Source organism: Camelus bactrianus, chromosome 15 (genome assembly GCF_048773025.1).
Source record: "Camelus bactrianus isolate YW-2024 breed Bactrian camel chromosome 15, ASM4877302v1, whole genome shotgun sequence".
In the NCBI taxonomy this organism is placed as follows: domain Eukaryota; kingdom Metazoa; phylum Chordata; class Mammalia; order Artiodactyla; family Camelidae; genus Camelus; species Camelus bactrianus.
In genome coordinates, this window is record NC_133553.1 from 65,413,164 (window position 1) to 65,434,728 (window position 21,565).

A 21,565-nucleotide genomic window follows, 5' to 3' on the forward strand; every position below is an offset into this window, starting at 1 on the left:
TAAGAGACCATCACCAGATGCTATTTCCTCTGTGAGCCTTTTATTAACTTGCCCAATCAGAGGTGGATGAACTCGCTTTTGGGTCAGCAGATTGTCACGACCTCATTGTCCATACGTCTCCCCTACAAAACTGGAAGCAGCTTGAGGTGAGGAATGGTGTCTGAGTCTACTCTGAACTTCCGGGACTCAACAAAGCCAGGCAGTAGCTGCTTAGAAATTCTCAACCCCATGAATGAACAGCAGTGCAGAATAAATCGACTTCTTGGGCATCTGCCCTGGCTCTCTGTCGCTATACAATACAACTTAGTGACTTGTTTTGCTCACAAATCTGAAATTTTGGCAAGATACCACGGGGAAGGCTCACCTCTGCCTCACCTGGCATGCGCTGGGGTGGGTCAAAGCCTGGAGACTAGAATCATCCCCAGGCCCATTCACTCACAGGTCTGATGGCGATGCGGGCTGTTGACGGACACCTTAGCTGAGGTTGTCGGCTGGGGAACTTACACCTGGACTCGCCACGTGCTGGGCTTCCCTGCAACATACGGGCCAGGTCCTAAGGGTGAGCACTTGAAAAGAGCCTAGAAGAAACCGTATGGACTTTTACAGCCCCGTTTCAACAATCATGCAGCGTCACTATCACCCCATCTCACCCACCAAGGCAGTCACAAAGGCCTGCCCAGGTTCCAGGGGAGGGGACGTGGACTCTACTTCCTGATGGGGCAGCGACAAGGTTCAGGAAGCGTGTGTGGGACTGGAAATATGGCTGTGGCTATTTTTTGGAAAACGCAGCCTGCTTCAGTACCCTTTTAAGTATTTTAAGTCAACTCTTTTGTCTACTGCTCCCCCTAAATGGTCTTTGGTCTTCCTTGTGAGACCTTGTGTCTGGACCTCCCGGGTCCTCTCCTTGTGACATGCTTGTCTGCGTGTGATGTGATGTGCTTCTCTGAATGTAGCTGAGACATGTGGTTTGGTGGAGCAGATAATAAGCTGTGGGGAGAACTGGGTTTGTGAGCCAGCTCTGCCACCGTCTGACTCTGGGGCCTGGGATGAGTTACTCGAATCCCAAGAGCCTCACTTTTTATCCTCGGTAAGTGAGGAGCTGAGGCTGCCTTCCGCCTAGCTTCACAGGAGTGTGCTCAGGGTGAAGGAAGGCGTGCTGAGGATGGGGATCTTGGAGGCACGCAGGCAGCTTGTGTCAGTCAGAACTCAGTGGCAGGAAACAGAAGACACTGACGTTATGTTAAGCAGAAAGGGGTTTCGCACAGGTACTTAGGTGATCACAAAACCACTGGAGGGGCTGGGGGAGCAGGATCAGGGCTGACCTTCTGGGAAACACGTCCTGGATGTGGCCAGGGGAGCTTGTCATCTGCCACAACCAGGATGGCAAGGAGTGTGGAGGCTGCTGTGGGGTGAGGTCCAGGAAGTCCCCGCCACCATCCTGCAACTGCATCTCAGTGTTCAGGAAGCCAATGGCTGGCATGTTGCCATTAGGGTTTCACCAAATAGTTCTACTCCCCCCGCCTTCTCAACCCCCTGGAGTTAAGTGACCATGTGATTCAGTGACATACACGTCACCCCCGATGGAAGCTTTAAGTGCTATTGCGTAATTTTCTGTATTCTTTCTTTCCCTTGTCACAGTGACCCACATTCTTCACATTATAGTTTCTTTGCCAACCTGGGTCCCCAAGTTGGGGAAACAGTGACCAGTCACTCATGTGATGTGGTGAGCATAGTATAGGCCATTCAGACCGGTGTCACCGGACACTGGAACGTTGCTGGCTCTGATGACGCTCACCCAAAGCAAGAGCCAAAGGAGTGGGAAGATGGTCCTTGCTGCAATTCCACCTTCCCAATCCCGCGTCCAGTTGGCAAAAACTAATTTGCATCCAGAATCATAGCTTTGGAAGAGTCTAGGAAATACAGTTTTTAGTTTTCCAGCCTCTACGATACAGGAAGGTATTCTCAAAGGATTGGCTCTGGGGGTCAGTTTAGCACACCTACCAGAGCAAACCCATGCTGGAATTCCAAGGGTGCTCCAGCCAAAAGCCAGGGTGAGAAAAATCTACAGCCTGATACTTGGGCCAAACAGGGCTGGATGGAGGAAATTGAGGTACAAAATCATGGGAGATGGGCTTGGGAGGGCAGGTGGAGGAGAGAGGTCTGTATTAAATTTCCTCCTCAAATGAGGACCAGGACAGTAGTGTGTTTGTGTGTGTATGTGTGGTACCCATGTGATTCATGGGAACACTTAAAGGATTCCAAGCACAGCCAACAGAAGATATTTTTGCTTTCTAAGTATTGCTTTATAAATTATTAAATGTTATGTGAAATCTGAACACCGCTGATATGCCCAGATGGTGACCTCCGTGTGTGCAGGGAGCAGGTTTCACGTATCTGTGTATCCTTTGCCTCTGGCCCAGTGCCGGGCATGTAGTAGGCATTCAATAAACGCTTTATGAAGGAAGGAATTTGTCAATGTTCCACTGAGAAACCAATGGAGAGAGAGCACGACTCGATGTTCCCAGTGTGGTCTGATTAATCAGGGCCTGGTGGGAACGCCCCCTCCCCTGGTCTTAATATTATACTTCTCTTAACGTGGCCCAAGATTATGTTAGTCTCCTTGGCAGCCACACAGCACAGATGATTCACATTGAGCTGGAGGTCAACTGTAGTCTCTGGGTCTGTTTCACATGAACAGCTATTAAGTAAGGCAGGGCTTCCCCATCCTGTCCATGTGCAGTTGATTTTTTGAACTAAACGCCTTATGTAACATTTCATCCTGCTGAGTTATGGTCCAGCCTTCTAACTCCTCAAGATCTATTCAACTCTTCAGTCTTTTAACTCAATGTATTATTCACCCCTCTTCGAGTTGTTTCATCCATGGTCGTGACACAAGGGCTGGGGAATGCTATAACTTAGCCATCTCTGATCCTATCTGTGTGCGCAACCATTTTGTCTACAGAATAGGACCAGAGACTGTCACAAGCGGAAACAATGAAGTATACAGAATCCCCTGGTCTCTGGCACTCACACCCAAGGGAGAATGGATCCTGCCAGGTTTTATTCACTCTTCGCAAACCACCTCTGGCTCCTAGGCACCTTCGCTTTCTCTTATCAGCTGTCAAAGACATTTTCTTTCTTTCTTTCCTTCTTTCTTTCTGTTTTTTTTTGGGGGGGCGGTGGATAGGTAATTTATTTTATTTATTTAATTTTAGAAGAGGTACTGGGGATTGAACCCAGGAACTCGTGCATGTTAAGCACACGCTCTACCACTGAGCTGTACCCTCCCCTGCTGACATTTATTCATTTTATCCCTGTGTACTGAGAACCATGAAGTTCTTCAAATTCTTAGACCTCATAGCCTCACCACAATGTTAACAGCCACAGTCTAGGAGCCCAGATGCAAGAAAATGGCAAAGTCAATTGTGATCCCTCCTTCCTGTCCTTGGAAAAGCACCATCCAAACCATAATACTTTTTAAAAACATATGTGATAACATAGGAGGGAAAACTTAGATATAATGTGAGCTCAAAAAAGCAAGCCACAAAATTGTGTGCGCCCCATGAGGGTAAATCTGTAAAACGATGTACATGCAAATATTGTAGAAGTTGGGTTAGGGAGGTGGAACTATAGGTGATGCAACCTCTCTGTTTTCCAAACTTTCCCTAACTCTACAGAAGGTAGCTTCTGAAACAAAGGCTAAAGGAAGGAATCTTACTGAGGACTGTGCCCAGGGAGCAGGAGGGAGGGACAGGGAATGGAGTGGGCGGGAGGGAGCTGGCCTCTACCACCCGTCGGTCGCTGGGCTCCACGTGGCTGCCGAAGGAGCCGTATGAGATGCACTTCAGGGCTGCTTGTCTGTGGAGGGAAGTGGGAACACTCGTCAGCTCCAGCCTTACCCCAGAGCATTCGCCCTCCTGCACTTCCGTGAGAGGGCATCTAGAAGGTTCCTGAGGCCCTCCTGCTGCTGGGAGCGCTCCCCAGAGCACTCTGTGGGGAGCAGCCATGTGGGCGGTGGAGGGTGCAGTGCCACCAGGTGATGCGCCGTGAGTGTGGCTGGCAGGGCAGCACCCACCCTGCAGCAGGGCGAGGGGCAGAGCTGGGTGGGACTGAGAGAGCCCACAGGACTGCCCGGGGTGGCTGTGATCAGCTCCACCAACCATTTATAGACACAGAGCTGCTCCTGTTTATCATGGGATGCCGATTTTCCTGGTTCTCTGGCTGCCAAACTCCATCTGGAAGACCAGGAGAGTCTTCATCCATCTCTGATTTTCATCTTTCCTCCTTTCATCAAAGGGTTTCCTCAGCAATCTCTCCTGGAGCTGAAGCCCAGCTCACCAGGCCCCTTAGACACTGCGCCTCCCCGCAGCTCACCCCTCTCCAAACCTCTCTGGGCGTCAGGTTGCAGCCCCCACGTGCAGACAGTTCCCAGGGGTGCTCACTCTCCAAGGAAGACCAGAGCGTTTTTAGAAGGCAAGGGTGCAGCTGTCTCTCTCATCAAAGGCCCTTTTAGGCTTTGACACGCTCCGGCTGGCGCGGTCCTGGTGCCCTTTGTATCGTCTGATCTGAGTACATGTGTGCGTGTGGTGGGGGTGGTTTTTGTTCTTGGCAATAGGCTGAATCCCCCTTCCCCCACCATCATATTCCTGCTTTGTTGTTGGTGATGTTTTTGTGTTTCTTTTTTGTTTTGAGTCTTTTCAAGGGGCCACATCGGTCTTCTGAGTCATCTTGTCAGGGCCACTTTATTTTCTCGACTTGGAAATGATCTACTTTCTCAAGGTCCACCCTGCATAACTGGACTTGCCCACCACGCCCTTCCTGCGACACCACAAGTGCCAAGATGAAAAAGCCCTTTTCTTCCCAGGCTTCTATCACTTTCGTTTCACCGCTGCATGCCTCTTGGTTGATCAGATTTTGGTGTGTCCTGCCAGTTCCTCTTGTTGCTTTTGGAGAGATTAAATTATCAGCCAGGCAGGAATGTAACAGGCATCCTGGCTTCAGCACTGTCCTTGTAGCCGGACTCCCACCCCTCCCAGCCAGGACCTGGCTTCTGCCAGTTTGGGGGCCCCGGTCTTGGATGGGGAGAAATACTTCCCCTTCCTTCCCCCTCCAAAGAAGTCAGGGGACCCTCCTAGGCCCCAACGAGAGGGCTGGGAGAGGAGAGTCGTCCAACATGGCTGCTTTCCCAGAACAAGTCTTGCAATCCTTTGGAAGCAGAGAGAAGCGGGATGGCAGGCTGCAAACTGCAGCTCCATCGCCCGTTGACTGTGTGACCTTGGGCAAGTTACTAACCTCTCTGGGCATCAGCTTCCACATCCATAGATGCTGGAACTCTCTTGATCTTCTGAGAAAGTGCCAGAGGAACGTTTTCCACACACAAGCACCATGACAGCTGCTTAGCTGACAGTGATCGAAGGATGCCATTGACTATGTTCTGATTTCAGAGGGGCAAAGTGGGGGGAGGGGGTGCATCTTGGAGCCAATGAAACAGAGTAGTATCTACTCAGAGGGTTGTTGTGAGAATTACGTGATTTAAAATACACAAAGCATGGAGAGCAGTGACTGGAACATAATGTGTGTGTGTGTGTGTGTGTGTGTGCATGAGTGTGTGTGTGTGTGTTAGCTATTTGGATGATGAAGAAGAGGATGGCAAGGATGAATGGATGGTGAGATGGCTCACTCTCCACTGTCCCTCCCTGTAGCACAGAGATCTTTTTTTTCTGGCAGTCAACTGTCCAGCGTGGAATGTCCCCAGCCCTCCTTCCATCCAGATGCAGTATATATAGGCTGTGTGTGACTAATTCTCACCAATGGTGTAGAAATGATCACTTCCCAGTTAAGGGGTTTCAAAAGGGGGTATGCCTTCTTCACATGCTGTCCGTCCACTGGATATGCGGAGAGGCCTCCAGGCCCCGGGGGGTGATGAAGCCACAAGATGGGAAAGGCTGGGGTCCCCACATCACCACCTGGAGAAAAGTCACAGGCCGGCCAGGAACACCCACGTTGGACAGGCACATAAGTGAGCCACAAACCACCCTTGGATGAGGCCACTGAAATTTAGGGGTTAATTTACGACGGCACCTCACATCACCTTGGCTAAACACATGGTCAGTGTGGGAGGCAGTGACGTGACGGGGCAGGGCAGCCATGGAGGGAGCCTGGTAAAACGGAAGAGTGCTTCAGAGAAATCTGAGGGACTCCCTCATCAGAATCTAATGCTTCAGGAACAGCTGACAACAGCCAGCCCTCCGCTCGCCACCCCCACACAGCGCTGACTCTATCGAAGTTTCCATCAACGGACCATTCATTCAGCGTGCCCTGTGTCTCCACCACGTGTTAGCACAAAGTCCCTGCGTGACGAGCCTGCTGGGTGTGGTCCCCGCACGGCCCCCATCCTGTGGTCAGACCCACTCCTGCTGCCCATTCATCATCCTGACATCCAGAAGAGAGCCCATCAATCACAACACCTCATTTGCTAATGTGACTTCCCTCAGCTGCACTCCTCCAGGGAGGGGGGCCCGCCGCCCTGCAGCGGGTGGCTGGCTGGAAGTCGGGGGCAGCAGCCTGCACCCCGCAGACCCACAGCAGGGCTTCTGGGCCCCAGTTCCAGGCCCCCGGGGTAGAACACCCCCCAGGGCGTCTGTCTGTGGTGTGGTGGGGTGGGGTCACCGCCGCTGAGCTGCGAGCTTCCTCCAGGGGCCAGGGGCCACTCCACCGCCACCTGGAAGGCTGCAAAATCCCAGCGCCACCACCTGAAGTGAGCTTTGACTTTTATTTCTTTTTTTTCTTTAAAAAAAAAAAAAAATTTTTTTAAACCCAAACCCAAATAGTTTGTCTGCATTTTTGTTCAGTATGTTAGTATCAAGATTAAATCGTCTGGGCCTGCTCCCCCGTTCACCTCTCAGATCATAAAACCTCTGTAGTGACTGAAAGCAGGAGTCTATCAAGTGGCTTTCTGTTCTCCTCCTCTGTCCCCACAGGGCTAGTTACCAGGAATCCAAGTTACAAAGTGCAGGCACCCCAAGGCCTGGTCCCAGGTGGTCTTAGAAGTCCCCCTGCCTGGGATGAGGTTCTGGTAACCCCAGGTCCACAATTGGGTGTGACAGGTCGACCCAGGCTGACCCAGCTTTCCCGAGGCACCTCTCCCAGACTCCTGGCTGGGGCCGCTCCCCTCGCCCCACCCCTGCAGAGTCCCTGCCTGGTTGTCCGGTCCAGTGGGGGAGCTCTGGCCTAGCAGGCAGTGCTGCCGGAAGAAGAACCTTCCAGAAGAGACTGACCCAGCTTGCTTCTGCTTGGGAGCTCAGTCTCCCCTCCCCTTCCCCCAGCACTGCTGTTGTTACTGTAAACTCTTCCCAGTAAAGCAAACCCTACAAAATTAAATATTTGGGACCCATAAACTCTACCCATCAAAATGTTGCAAGCTGGGAAAAATGAAGTCGCTCCAAAATCCAAAAGAGCAAAATTGGAAATTATAAATTTTTAATGAATACATTCAAATGTCATTAATTGTCCAATTTGGTATCATGAAAATTTCCTTCCATTTGAAAACAATTTGTACCTTCGATTCTCTTGCCTCGTAGAGATTCCTGAGTGTGCGTGATGAGGGCTGGGAAGTCGGAGACGATCGTAAACTAAATGAGTAAACTTCAGCCAAATCATTTCAAAAGCAAAATTATAAAAATTCTTTCCAAGTATTTTATAGCAAAATAATTCTACTTAATGTGGGACGCGGGGGCATTTTAATTCTTTTATACACTCTGGGTTGGGACCTACAAAAGGAAGGCTGTCTGGTACCCAGGAAGGCCCTGCCTCTCCCCTCCTTTCCTCTCCCTTCCTCTCCTCTCCTCCTTCCCCTCTTCTTCTCAGACGGCAGCTTGGAGGGAACGGCAACAGAATCTCCTGTGAAAAATATTCATTTTTATAAGGATACTGATTCTTAACATTCGGAGGGCTCTCCTTGAGGGTGGTGAAAACTGCTCCAAGTGTTGGCTGGTTTTGTCTCCCTCCAGTCCCCGAGGACAACACCCTCTGCTAAATGGACACTTTCTGATAGCAGAGGAACAGGAAATACACCGCCCCTTGCTCCCCCACGCGCGGTGGTCCCCTCGCTCTGGCTGGCTGAGCAGACAGGCCACCATCACTGTGGTCCATGGATTCTGGGATGAGACTAAAGTCTCAGCCAGCAGCAAACAGAGGCTGCAACCCATGGTTTAGCTGAAAGGTGTCTTCTCGATCGGACAGGTGGGTCACCCAGCAGCCTGGCACCTTCTTGCCAAAGTGCCCGGCACCCTCGGGGCTCCCAAGCGGCCTTCCTGTCTCCCAGGAAAAGCACTTGAGTGGCTCATGAAGCAGAGGTGTGGCCCACAGGCCACTGGGCAGGGACAGCCATTTGCAGAACCCAGCAGGCTGCTGAGGGAGCTCCTGGCCGGGAGACAGCCTCCAAGGACACCCCTGGAAGCCCACTTGGGACCCTCTGAGAAAACACTGGGGAGGGCCAGCTGTCTCGGCCTGGGGGAGCACCATCCAGAATGTCCTCCGAGGGCCTCCCGGTGGTCACACTCAGCTCGGCAGCTTCTCTCCTTCCCTTCCCCTCACAGCCTGCTCTCCAAATGGCAGCTCTTGAGTCACCCTGCGCAGCTGCCTGGCCCTAAGTCCCGGCCCTGCAGCCCCTCCTGCACTGCCCATGGCCCCAAGTCTGCACCTGGCTAATTCCCCTGCCTCCTTCAAGACTGAGCCAAGGCACCCCCTTCTCCCAGGAAGCTTTCTCCAACCAGTTCTCCCCTCCCAGGTGCTCTGCTGTGGTCACTGTGTCAGATAGATAGATGGATAGATAGATACCCAGACAGACAGAGGACAGGTAGGTAGATAGATGATAGATACATAGATGATGGATAGATACATAGATCATTGATACATAAGGACATAGATGATAGACAGACAGACAGACAGACAGACAGATAGATAAATTGTTGTCCCATCAGACTGTGATGACACAAACAGAGCCTCATCCATCGCTGCGCCACCCCCATTCCCAGCACAGAGCTGAGCACACAGTAACACTTAATGGATGGATGGATGGATGGATGAGGGCGAGGCCTGTGTGAGCAGGAAGCTGGGACAGATACCGTGGGTCTAGAATGAATGCAAGCCGCTGCTGTCTCCAATGCTCCCAGGCAGGGTGTGGTGTCACGTGAGGCCCAGAGGCCAGGGTTGGGGTCAGATGATTTCCAGCTTGGCTCTGCCCCCTCTTCTGCCACCTCTTGGGTAGGAAGCACGCGTGTGCTGTCATCTAGCAAGGAAGATGAGGCCCTCGGCCACCCGCCGGGCCAGCACAAGTGCCGCCTTTCCCTTCCTCCCCAGCGGTGGGGTCGCACCCCCGCGCACTGGGTAGGTACCTGCCTCCGGGGCCAGACCACCTGAGTCCAGGCTCCGCTGCCCGCTTACTGTGGAACCTGAGGCAGGTGCTTCCTCCTCACTGTGCCTCCGAGATAGCAGTGCTTAACTTTGATGAGTTGTTGTGTGGGTTTAAATAAATTAATCCATACAAATGGCTTAGAATAGTGCCCAGCGTGGAGGAAAGGATGTGTAAGTATTAGTGTGTGTTATACCCCGCCAGCTCCCCGCCCCGGCGGCCGGCACCGCAGGCACCAATCTGAAGACAGGGTCGGGGTCCATCTGAGGTCGGTTAGGTTGGCACTGAGTCAGGGGCAGGATGTGGCCGTGGCCCCACTGCAGGAGGGCTGGGAACTCCTGACTTGCTCAGCACCGGTTCATCAAGCCACTCCCGCTCCCAGAAGTGTCGTCAGGAGGAGGGAGGATGCGCCAAGGGACCGCCCCAGCGCTGCCCTCACTGAATGCGGAGGAGAGGGGTGGTGTCCTGCCTCAGCCTGGCCTCCTCCCTGCTGCTCCCCTGCAGAATAGTCCTCACGCCCAGCTCGATGTGCCATGGACACCGGGCACGGTCAGGGGCAGGCCAGGCCCTGGCGTGCAGCGCGTACATGGAAAACACTCCGCCTGGCTCTGTGTTTGTGTTCCCCGCCTGGGCGGAGACCAGGAACACCAGGGCACCACCCCGGTCAGTGCCCACTGCCGCCCACCTGCCCGGAGGAAGACCTCGCAGGGAAAACAGGGAGGAAGAGAGCCATGCTCTGTTCTGGAAATGTCGCTCCCTGTCCCTTTAGCTTCTCCAGACACCCCAGCAGCCCTGCCCCAGGATCTCCTGACCATGGTCCTAAACGTAACACTGAGGCCTACTCAGAAGCACAGACTGCTCCAACTAGCCTTCCATCCAAGCACAGCCAGGACTCCTGGGTGATGTAGAAAGGCCCACGGGGAACAAGGACACAGTGACACAATGACAGTGGCTTTTCTAAGGCTTACTTTATGGGAATCTGGGGGGAAAAAAGGAACGGTTCTGTCCATATATCACACCGGGCTGGTACGTCAAGGCCCAGTTTTGTCCCCTACTCCAGAAAGCCTTCCCTGGCTGTCCCAGCCCACAGTCCCTTCCTGTCCTCAGTTCTTTCCGCTGTCCGTCTAAGCTGCCCCCATAAACAAGCATAATTTGACTAGGCTGGTGGCCAGGCTAAGGGTGGACATCGGCCCCGGGGAGCAGACATCCCTCCGTCCTCTAGCTCTGCTCTCTGATGGCTCCCGGGGCTGCGTCTGGGCCTCCCCTCCATCTCCTGTGTTGCCCACAGCACGCTCCAGGGATGGACAAGAAGTAGCCAGCTGCCCAGCCCCGTGGGGGTCACGCGTCTGGAACTACTTGTGAGCATGAGAGTCTTCCCAAGCACCGACTCAGGGTCAGGGGAAGGGGATTCAGAAGCCACGCTGGTCTGCAAGCACGCCGGGTCTACAGCTCGTCTTTTCTTGGCTCACCCAGACAGGACCCCTCTGGCTTTGTGCTTGCAGGGGCTTGGAGAGGTCCCTGCTCTGCTCCCGGCCTCCTGAGAGCAAAACTCTAACCTATACGGGACCAATGGGAGTGGCCCATCTCTCCTAGACGCTGGCCAAGCTGTTCATCCTTTACCTGCTTTACATCCAGGTTCCATTCTCTAGCGAGGTGGGGACAATGCCTCCTCCCAGATCTGTCCCTGACCCAGTCTCCTTTTATTCACGCTCCTTCCTGAGCCCCCTTGTCTGTGGCCAGCCTTGATTGTCCAGGGCCTGCCCAGAGGACTCCATGGGCACCCGGAAGCCTCTCCCACCTCCCAGGGGAGAAGGAAAGGGCTCCTCGCTGGGCTCCGGCAGCCCCACAGGGCACCCGTTCCCTCTGGAGACCCTGCAGTCCCGGCCGTGGGCACTTCTGAGAGGCCCGTCTGTCTTCACCGTTTTTTCTCTTTGCTTCTTCCACAGCCCTCCCCATCCCCTCCTCCTCACCCTACCTGGATAGGGCCCCATCAAACCTCCTGACACATGTGCTTCATTAGGTGAGGAGTGGGGTACGCTGTGACTCCCTCATGGGATCTAAAGCCTAAATGAGTGTGGCCATCACCCAAGGGCCTTGCTGTCAAAGTGGGTTCCCTGGCACCTGCCCAGTGATGGATTCAGTAAGTCCAGAGTAGGGCCTGAGGCTCTGAATTTTTAACCAGTGCCCCAGGTCACATCCCCCTTGTCTCTGAGCCCTGCGTTCAGATGCAGTGTGAGGGAACAGAGGGAGGAGACGAGGCTGGGACACCCAGCAAGTTCCCCTGTTGCCCTGGTGTGCACACAAGGAAGCCGCTTAGTCAGCTAAGCTCATCTGGTTCAACCGCCCAGCGCCATGTGGAGCAGTGAGTTAATGTACTCTCAGAGCAGGGTGAGATCAGGGAAGCAGCTGAAGTGGTGCTTTCTTTTTCTTTTTTTAACTAAAGTATAATTGATTTACAATGTTGTATTAGTTTCAGGTGTACAGCAAAGAGATTCAGTTGTGTATATGTATCTATTCTTTTTCAGACTTTCTATTATACATTATCACAAGATACTGAGTGTAGCTCCCTGTGCTATACAGTAGGTCTTTGTTGTTTATCTATTTTATATATAGTGGGGTGTATATGCTAATTTCAAACTCCTAATTTATCCCTTCCCCCCTTTCCCCCTTAGGTAACTGTAAGTTTGTTTTCTATGTCTGTGAGTCTGTTTCTGTTTTGCATATAAGTTCATTTGTATCACTTTTTTAGATTCCACATATGTGATATCATATAGTATTTTTCTTTCTCTGGCTGACTTACTTCGCTTAGAATGACGATCTCTAGGTCCATCCATGTTGCTGCAAATGGCATTATTTTATTCTTTTTCATGGCCGAGTAGTATTCCATTGCATAAACATACCACAATTTCTTTATCCAGTCATCTGTCAATGGGCATTTAGGTTGCTCCCATTGATGAAAAGATATGAACAACATAATTTTATATTGCTTTATGTCTGTGTCATCATTTACTTACTTAGGCTTCTATTTTAGGACATCCACATTGTCTCCAATTTTTGGTATAATAAACAGTCTTGCAATAGACATCCTTTTTTAGAATAGTCTGATTCCTACCTCTGCCTCACTTAGAATAAATTCCTAGCAATGGAGTTGATGAGTCAAATGATAACATGTTCTTAACAAATACTTGATTTCTGCAGCATTGTCCTACCAATGGTTACAAGGGGATTTATAATCCTGTTTATTTCATTGGAGCATGTCTATGGCTTCACTCTCACCAGTGCTGATCTTATCATTGATTTTCATCTTTGCAGTCTGGAAAGGAAAAAACAAAAAGAAGCATCTCATTTCAATATGAATTTCTTTGATTACTAGAGAGGTTAGATACAATTAGAAATTGTATCCTTCTTTTGAGACTTGCTTCCTTACATAGTTTGTCTAGATTTAGCTATTGAGAAGGGTGTTTGAGTAATTTTGTTATTGAATTTTAAGTATTCCATATAGATAAACACTATTAATCCCTTCTGTCCTATATTTTGCAAATATTTTCACAGTTTACATTATGAAATATAGAAATATGACATAATACCTGTGCATCCTTTCATGTGGCCTTATGAAATATCAACAACTTGGCAATTTGCCTTAGATTTTTTAAAGCAACAAAACATTCCCATTATGATTGATGTACTCTGTATTCCTCTCCATAATTACATTTCTCTTCCACTCTCTCCAAATCTAATCACTAACCTATTTTTTTAATATATCATTCTCCTGCATGTTTTAATAGCTACAAGTGTTTGTTCATAAATAATGTACGTGACATCGTTTTGCACATTTTCTGTTTTGAAGTTTTACACGAACGAAATCATATTGTAGATGTCCTGTACTTTGCTTTTGCTCAATATTAAGTTTTAGAAATGTATTCATGTTGAAATACACAGCTGTAATTCATTCATTTTAATGGAGGCATAGTATTCTATTTTATAAATGCACCACAGTTTATCCATCTTCCTATGGTTGGACAATTAAGGTTTTTTCTTCTAAATTTTCATTATAAGAGCAACATTGCAGTGAATATTATTGTACATGGCCCTTTATGTGCATATGTAAGAGTTTATCCAGGTACATGCCAAGATGTTGACCGTCTGGGTAGCTGGTGTGCATATTTTCAGATTCCTTAGATGGTGCCAAAGAGTTCTCCCAAGCAGTGGTACCATTTTACTCTCTCCTAAGTATTTTTTCTTTACTCCAACTCATAGTATTATCAGACTTTTAATTTTTGTTAATACTATGGGTAAAACATGTTACTTAACTATTTTGACATGTTCCTGATCCCAAGTTAATTTGGTTATGCTTTCACACATTTATTGGCCACTGGGGCTTCGTCTTCTGTAAATCCTCACATATTGTGCCCACTCTTCTATTTATTTTTCTAATTCTATTGTAGTATTCCTTTGTAGTTCTACCCTTTGCAGATTACTTCACAGTTTGTTGTTGGCTTAGTAAATACGTATGGCATCTTTGTTGAGCAAAATCTTAAACTTTAGTGTCATCTCACTTTTTCTTCAAGGTTTGGGCTGTCTGTGTTTTAAATATGGCTTTTGTGTGGGGGAGGGTATAGCTCAAGTGGTAGAGTGTATGCTTAGCATGTGCAAGGTCATGAGTTCAATTCCCAGTACCTCCTCTAAAAATAAATAAACCTAATTACCTCTCCCTCCACTAAAATAAAATAAATGATAAAATAGTAAATAAAATATTTTTAAAGATACGGTTTTCCTTATCCAAAGATTATAAAGATAGTGTCCTAGATTTTCTTCTAAATGTTAAAAGCTTGTGCTTTTTATATTTAGATTTATGATCTACTTGGAATTTTTTTAAAAAATATGGTGTGAGGTAGGGATCTAATTGTTTTTCCATATGGATAACCTACCATTCCAGCACCATTTTTTAAACAGTTCATCCTTTTGCCATTGCTTTGTTATTGCCTTTTTGGTCACATTAACTTTATCTATATGAGTGAGTGTTTCTTTGATCTCTATTATGTTACATTGGCCTTTTTATCAGTTCCCCTCCACCACCAACACCTTATATTAATTATACCTCTGTAATACCTTTAAACTTGGTCAAAAGAGTCCCTGTACCAGGTTTTTTCAAAAGTTATTTTGAAATGTAGTCAAATATAACATTTCTTCCCTTTATATTTAGTTTTATGTTTGGGAGAGTGTGCCCCATCCCAAGATTAGAAAAACATCAGAGGGACGATGTGTAAATATTCGATAGCCTACCTCCCTGCATACCAAAGGATATTCTGTGTCTGTTTGCTCTCTGATTTTTTGTTATGTTTACAAATACTAAGTAGAAAGAGCTGCAGAATCAGAAGGACCTAGAAGAGGGGTAAGAGATTTTACACAGGAAAAAGTTCTAGCAGAAGGAAAATGTATATCCACAGAAGAAAATGAATGGCAGAATTGAGCCATGCATTGTCAGTTTCAGAATGAATTTTGATTGGGAGTTTGAGTGGAACAAACACCAAATTTTGTAGCGACCAGCTGCTGTACATGTGGAAGACACAGAGAATGGCAAAGATGGGGAGAGATTTTTTTTTTAATGTTTTGTGGTTCATTAAAAATGTCCTTCTCTCACACATGCACATACTGTCAGTACAGCACATTGGCATTTACTTGAGAGTAAGATTAAACTCTTTTCAATTCCATTTTTCTGTATGGATTCTGTTTAACTGTTAGTCTATGTTAGGACTGAACTATGAAACTACCCAGGCTTCATTTGGATAAATAATCACCTGTTTTTCCCTAGTACTTACACAGTTCTGCAGTTTATTTATATGCACAAGGTAGAAAGTAGATGCCCCTTCCATATCTGTTCCCTAGTATCCTGCTTGTCTTCTTCAGAAGCAAATTGTGTGGCCAGTTTCTTAGGTAACCTTCTAGAGACACTCTAACTTAAAATGTGTATGTATTGTATGTCCCCCCTACCCCCCTTTCCCCCCCACATAGAGTAGCACACTCCATAAATTGTTCTATACTTTGCTTTCATCCCCACTGCATGCATTATTTGGAGATTACCCCTTATAAGTGCATAAAGACCTTCCTTGTTATTTTTAACAACAGTGTAATGTCTTACATATGGACACATCAGTGTATTTATCTAGCCCTTTTTGGGTGCACCTTGAAGTTTTCCCAGTGTTTTACTGCTGTAACTGGTATGTTGAACAAGTGTGCATCATGACATAATCAGAATAAAACTTTATTTTCTCCTTCCATCATTCCTTTAAAAGTATTTCTTTAGGTTAACACTTTCTGACTTTGTCTGAAAACACTGGAAGTTCTCCTGGGTTTTTATTTTTGGTCCAACATAGCGTCAGTTCAGGAATTATAACGTCTATTCCCATGTAATAAACCAACCCCCTGAACTTGACTTTGTGTTGTATCTTCTTTCCTCCCTCGACCCTGGCCAGCTTCCAATAGGAAGCCTGGAGTAGAGAAGGGGTCTCGGGCTGTCTGCTTCTCTTCCTTCCATCATCCCCACAACTAGTTGCTGTTTTACTCCACATGGGAGTCAAGATGGCGATGGGATGGGGTAAATGAGCAAGGAAAGGTAAAAGAATGAGATGGTTGCTCTTATTTGGCTGGGCGATTTTGAGTTCTCTGCCCCTGGCAGATGGCTCATGCTGCCTCTTGGTCTTAGGAAGCTTTGGGTGTTGTTAGAAGGGGCTCCTAAAAAGTCCCTCTTCCTTGCAGTTCTCCTGATCTGTTTCTGATTGTCCTTTCGGACTCCTTCCTTGGCATGAGCGTATGAAGCTATCGCCACCTTGGTCTGCCTTGTTCTCCTGGGCAGATCTACTAAACCAGACCCCGGGGAACCCCATGCTGGTCCTCTCTTTGGCACAGGGCCTATGTCTGGCCTTGGAAACACTCACATATCCCTTGTCCTAACAATCTGCTCCCAACACAGCAGAGATTGCGGGGCTTTGCCATTAAAGCCACAAGGCAGGCTTTCCCTGACTTCTGAATTCCTCAGGAGCGCCAGCCCCTGGCCCAGGCCAGGTCTTCTGTGTCTCCCACTGTGGTGAAGCCTCCTGAAGCTCTCTGAGGGGTCCCTTAGATGCCACCTTTCTAGTCTTGACAACAACCTCCCTCACTCGTCCCCCAGACAGGGGTGGGGTGAGGACCCAGAAAGGCAGCATTTCTCTCTAAAGAACTGTCTCCTGAAATGCCCCACCCTTGTAGTCTCAGACCTCGTTTCCCTCCTTGATGTCGCTGAGCAGTCCAAGAATCGTTGAACAGATTCTTGGCCAAATCCCTTCATCAATTTATGGAGAGGGCGGGGTGTATGGCAAACTCAGTTTGGTGTCCTGAGCCAAGAAGAGTCCCATTCTAATATTTTGTTACACTATCGTAAATAATGCTGCCATTAGTGTTCTTGTCCGAGGATATTTATTTGTGTACATGGACCAGTATATCTACGCAAAGTACCAGATGGCTTAACAGAAGAGGAATCGTGGGGCCAATGTGTATGAACATCCTTTTATTTACTATTTGGTTGATATTGCCAAATTGTCCTCCAAAGAGTTATACAAATTGTTCTCTACCCAAAATACATGAGAATGCCTGTTTCCCACCCCCCTGATAAGCTTACTGTTTTACATTTGTGCCTTTAATCTACCTGGATTTATTCTGACATAAATTATGTTTTAACTCCTCACATATTCCCTGCCCCCCAAACCATGTGGTAGTAAATTCAAATTTATTTGTTAAATAAATTCATCCATTCCCCACTGACTTAAAATGCCACTTTAATGTCGCAGTACATTGTTGAATATTTTTGGACTTTTTCTGGACTTTGTCTTTTGTTCCACTGATCTGTTTTGTCTGTCTCTGCACTAGTGCCATCCTTTTACGATCACTGTAACTTTATTATACACTTTAATATCTGGTAGGGAAACTCCCACTCCATTACTCTCTTTCTTCAAACCCCCTCTGGATCTTCTCAAACTTTATTCTTTCAGTGATTTCTAGAATCATTTTGCCTTGTTCTAAAAAGTCCCATATGGATTTTGGTGAGGATTACAAATAACTTATAGTTTAATTTGTGGGAAATGGACAACTTTTCATCATGAAATGTTCCCACGTTAGAGCACAAAATGCTCATTGGTTAATTTAAAAATTCAAGTGAGCTTTGAGTTTTACATACATATGTGATGTTGCATATATTTGTTGCTAGTGTAATAAAGGTCGTTCTCCCATTATAATTTCTAATTAGTTAATATTGGCATATAAAAATCTTTCCATTTACAGTAATTTTTAGTTTTTTTTGGGGGGAGGGTTTAAATAAGCAATTATATTATCTGTAAATAATGATAACATTTCTATCTCCATTCCAAGATTTATGCTACTTACTTTTATTTTGTTTAATTACCAAGACTTTGCCATCCACCACAAAGTTAAAGTTATAAATGCGTATCTATGAGTGTCACCAAATATAGACAATAGTTTTGAAGACACATGTCAAAATATCAACAGTGACATGTGGTTATTATCTTTGTCACAACTTTGGTATTTTTGGCAATGTTTGCAGTAAATATCAGGAAAAAATCAACAAAACTAATTTTTGCAACTTATTTAAGTCCATGGTTCTGTAATTACCCAAGTCACGAAGGAAGAGAGTATTTACTCTTTCACTTCCAGTGATGGTAGGTTAACAGGGACAGGGCTTACCCTCCTACCTTAAACAGCTAGAAACCAGAAAAATATATGAAACAATTGCTTTCAGATATTGGACAACAGGCAGCTCAAGACTGTGGTCCTGGGGAGGAGATGGGGGTGGGGAAGGAGACCCCAGCGATTGCCTTGGCTTCTGGCTGGAGGCATCTTCTGGACAACAGAAGAGGGAGAGGTACCCCAAGCTGTGTGTGGCAGTCTCACTAAGCTGAGGAGACAGAGACTGTAGTCAAGGGACTCTGAGTTAGCTGAGTGCTGAGGCGAGGAACTGGAATAAGCTATTCAGAAAAACAGCTTGAGATATCTGTGTGGGATCCCCTATGTCTCTGATAGACACTAAGATGGTTATGCTTAAAGCTCCACGAGGCTGGGAGAAGAACAATCAGGGAGTGATAAGCTGAACAATTTTAAGATATTAAACAAGACTCGAAGAGTCCTTGTTGAACACGTGGAGCATTCAATAGAGATCCTGAGAAGACTCACACAGGACTAAACCCTAGATTAAGGGCTCCCCAGAAAAATGTTGTAACAGGCCTCGAAAGGATGAACTGAGTAACTACAAACTTCACAGCTTACAGCAACAAAGCCCAAATTAGTATAGAGTATCTGTTGCTTTTTTGTACACTAAACCATGAACTATTAGAAAGAGAAATTAAGAAAATACTCCACTTTTATAATTGCATCAAAAATAATAAAATACCTAGGAATAAAGCTAACTAAGGAGGTAAAAGACTTGTACTCAGAAAACTATAAGATACTGATAAAGGAAATTAGAGATGACACAAACAGATGGGCTCATAGATTGGAAGAATTAATATTGTTAAAATGCTCATACTACCTGAGGCAATCCACAGATTGAACAAAGAGAAAGAACAAAGCTGGAGGTATTAAGCTCCCTGATTTCAAGCTTTACTACAAAGCTGCAGTCATCAAAACAATATGGTACTGGCACAAAACAGACACATAGATCAATTAAACAGAATAGAGAACCCAGACACAAACTCATACAGGCAATTAATCTATGACAAAGGAGGCAAGAATATACAATGAAAAACATCATCTTCTTCAAGAAATGGTCCTGGGAAAGCTGGACACACACATGCAAAACAATCAAACTGGTCTACTCTCTCACACTATGTGTAAAATTAAATTCAAAGTGGATTAAAGACTTAAATGTAAGACTTGAAACCATAAAACTTCACGAAAAAAAATTGGCAGTACTCTCTTTGATGTCAGTCTTCGTAGCATTTTCTCTTTGATCTGTCTCCTTCGAGAAGGCAAATGAAATAAAAAATAAACAAATGGGACTGCATCAAACTAAAAAGCTTCTGCATCGTGAAGGACACAAAACAAAAAGGCAGCCTACTAATGGGAGAGGAGATTTGCAAATGACGTATTTGTTAAGGGGTTAATATCCAAAAAGTACAAAAATCTCATACAACTCAATATCAAAAACTGAACAACCTGATTTTAAAATGGTCAGAGGATCTGAGTAGACATTTTTTCCAAAGACACACAGATGGCCACCAGGCACATGAAAAGATGCTCAGTGTCAGGAAAATGTAAATCAAAACCACAAGGAGATATCACCTGGCATCTGTCAGAATGGTTATTCTCAAAAAGATAACAAATAACAAGTGTTGGTGAGGATATGGAGAAAAGGAAAATCTCATGCACTGCTGGTGGGAATGTAAATTGGTGTAGCCACTATGGAAAACTATATGGAGAGTCCTCAAAAAATTAACAAATAGAACTACCATATGACCCAGCAATTCCACACCTGAATATTTATCCTAAGAAAACAAAAATACTAATTAGAAAAATCATGTGCACCCCTATGTTCATCATAGCATTATTTATAACAACCAAGATATGGAAGCAACCTAAATGCTCATCAATAGATAAATGGATAAAGAAGATGTTATATATGTACAATGGAATACTAGCCATAAAAACTAGTAAAAGCTTGCCATTTGTGACAACATGCGTAGACCTAGAGGGTATTATGCTATGTGAAATAAATCAGACAGAGAAAGACAAAAACTGTGTATTTTAATTTTTATGTGGACTCTAAGAAACAAAACAAGTGAACAAACATAACAAAACAGAAACAGGGTTACAGATACAGAGAACAAACATTTGGTTCCCAGAGGTGCAGTGAGTGGGGGGAAGAAAGAAATAGGTGATGTAGATTAGATTAAGAGGTACAAACTCTAGTTGCAAAATAAATGAGTCATGGGTATGAGATGTACAGTGTGGATTACATAGTCAGTAACTGCAATACCTCTGTATGGTGACATATCGGAACTAGGCTCATCTTGGTCATCACTTTGAAATGCATAGAAATATTGAATCACTCGTTGTGTAACAAGAACTAACACAGTGTTGTAGGTCAATTATATTTCAAAAACAAACAAACTCATAAAAAAAAAAGAGATCAGATTTGTGGTTACCAGAGGTGGGGTGTGTGGGTGGGGGACTGGATGAAGGCAGTCAAAAGGTAACAAACCTCCAGTTATTAGATAAATAAGTACTAGGGATATAATGTACAACATGATAAATATAATTAACACTGGTGTATATTATATATGAGAGATGTTAAGAGTAAATCCTGAGAGTTCTCATCACAAGAAAAAAATTTTTTCTATTTCTTTAATTTTGTATCTGTATGAGATGACAGATGCTCACTAAACTTATTGGGATAATCATTTCATGATGCATGTAAGTCAATCTATTTTACTGTGCACCTTAAACTTATACAGTCAATTGCATCAATAAAACTGGAAGGAAAACATAAATTTCTTTAAAATGTAACTGATTATTTAAGAAAACAGTAAGAATGCAATGTGAAGTTTATAACTTATTAGGAGGTAAAATGTATGCTGACAGTAGCACAAAGAACGGGGAGAATGGATGTATGCTGTAAGGTTTTATGTAATAAATAAAACAGTATAATGCTATCTGAAGATAGACTGTGATTAGTTAAGAGACATAGAGAACAATCTCTAAAAATAAAACTAAAGTATAGCACATGAACAATGGTGGAGGCAAAATAGAATTATAAAATAATATTTAATTCAAAAGAAGGAAAAAGAAAAAATATAAATGGGACAAAAAGAAAACAAATGGTATGATGATGGACTTATATACAACGGTATTGATAGTCATATTTAATGTAAATGGTCCAAACCAGATTTTGGTACACTTTTTCTGTAAAGGGACAGATAGTAAATATTTTAGGCTTTTGTGGATCATACAGTCTTTGTCACAGCTACTCCATGCTGATATTATGGCACAAAACCAGTGACAGACAATGTGTAAATAAATGGCATAGCCATATTGGTCCACAGGATGTAATTTGCTGATCTTTAATCTATATTTCTCCCAATTTATATTCACAAACCGTATATCTAGTAA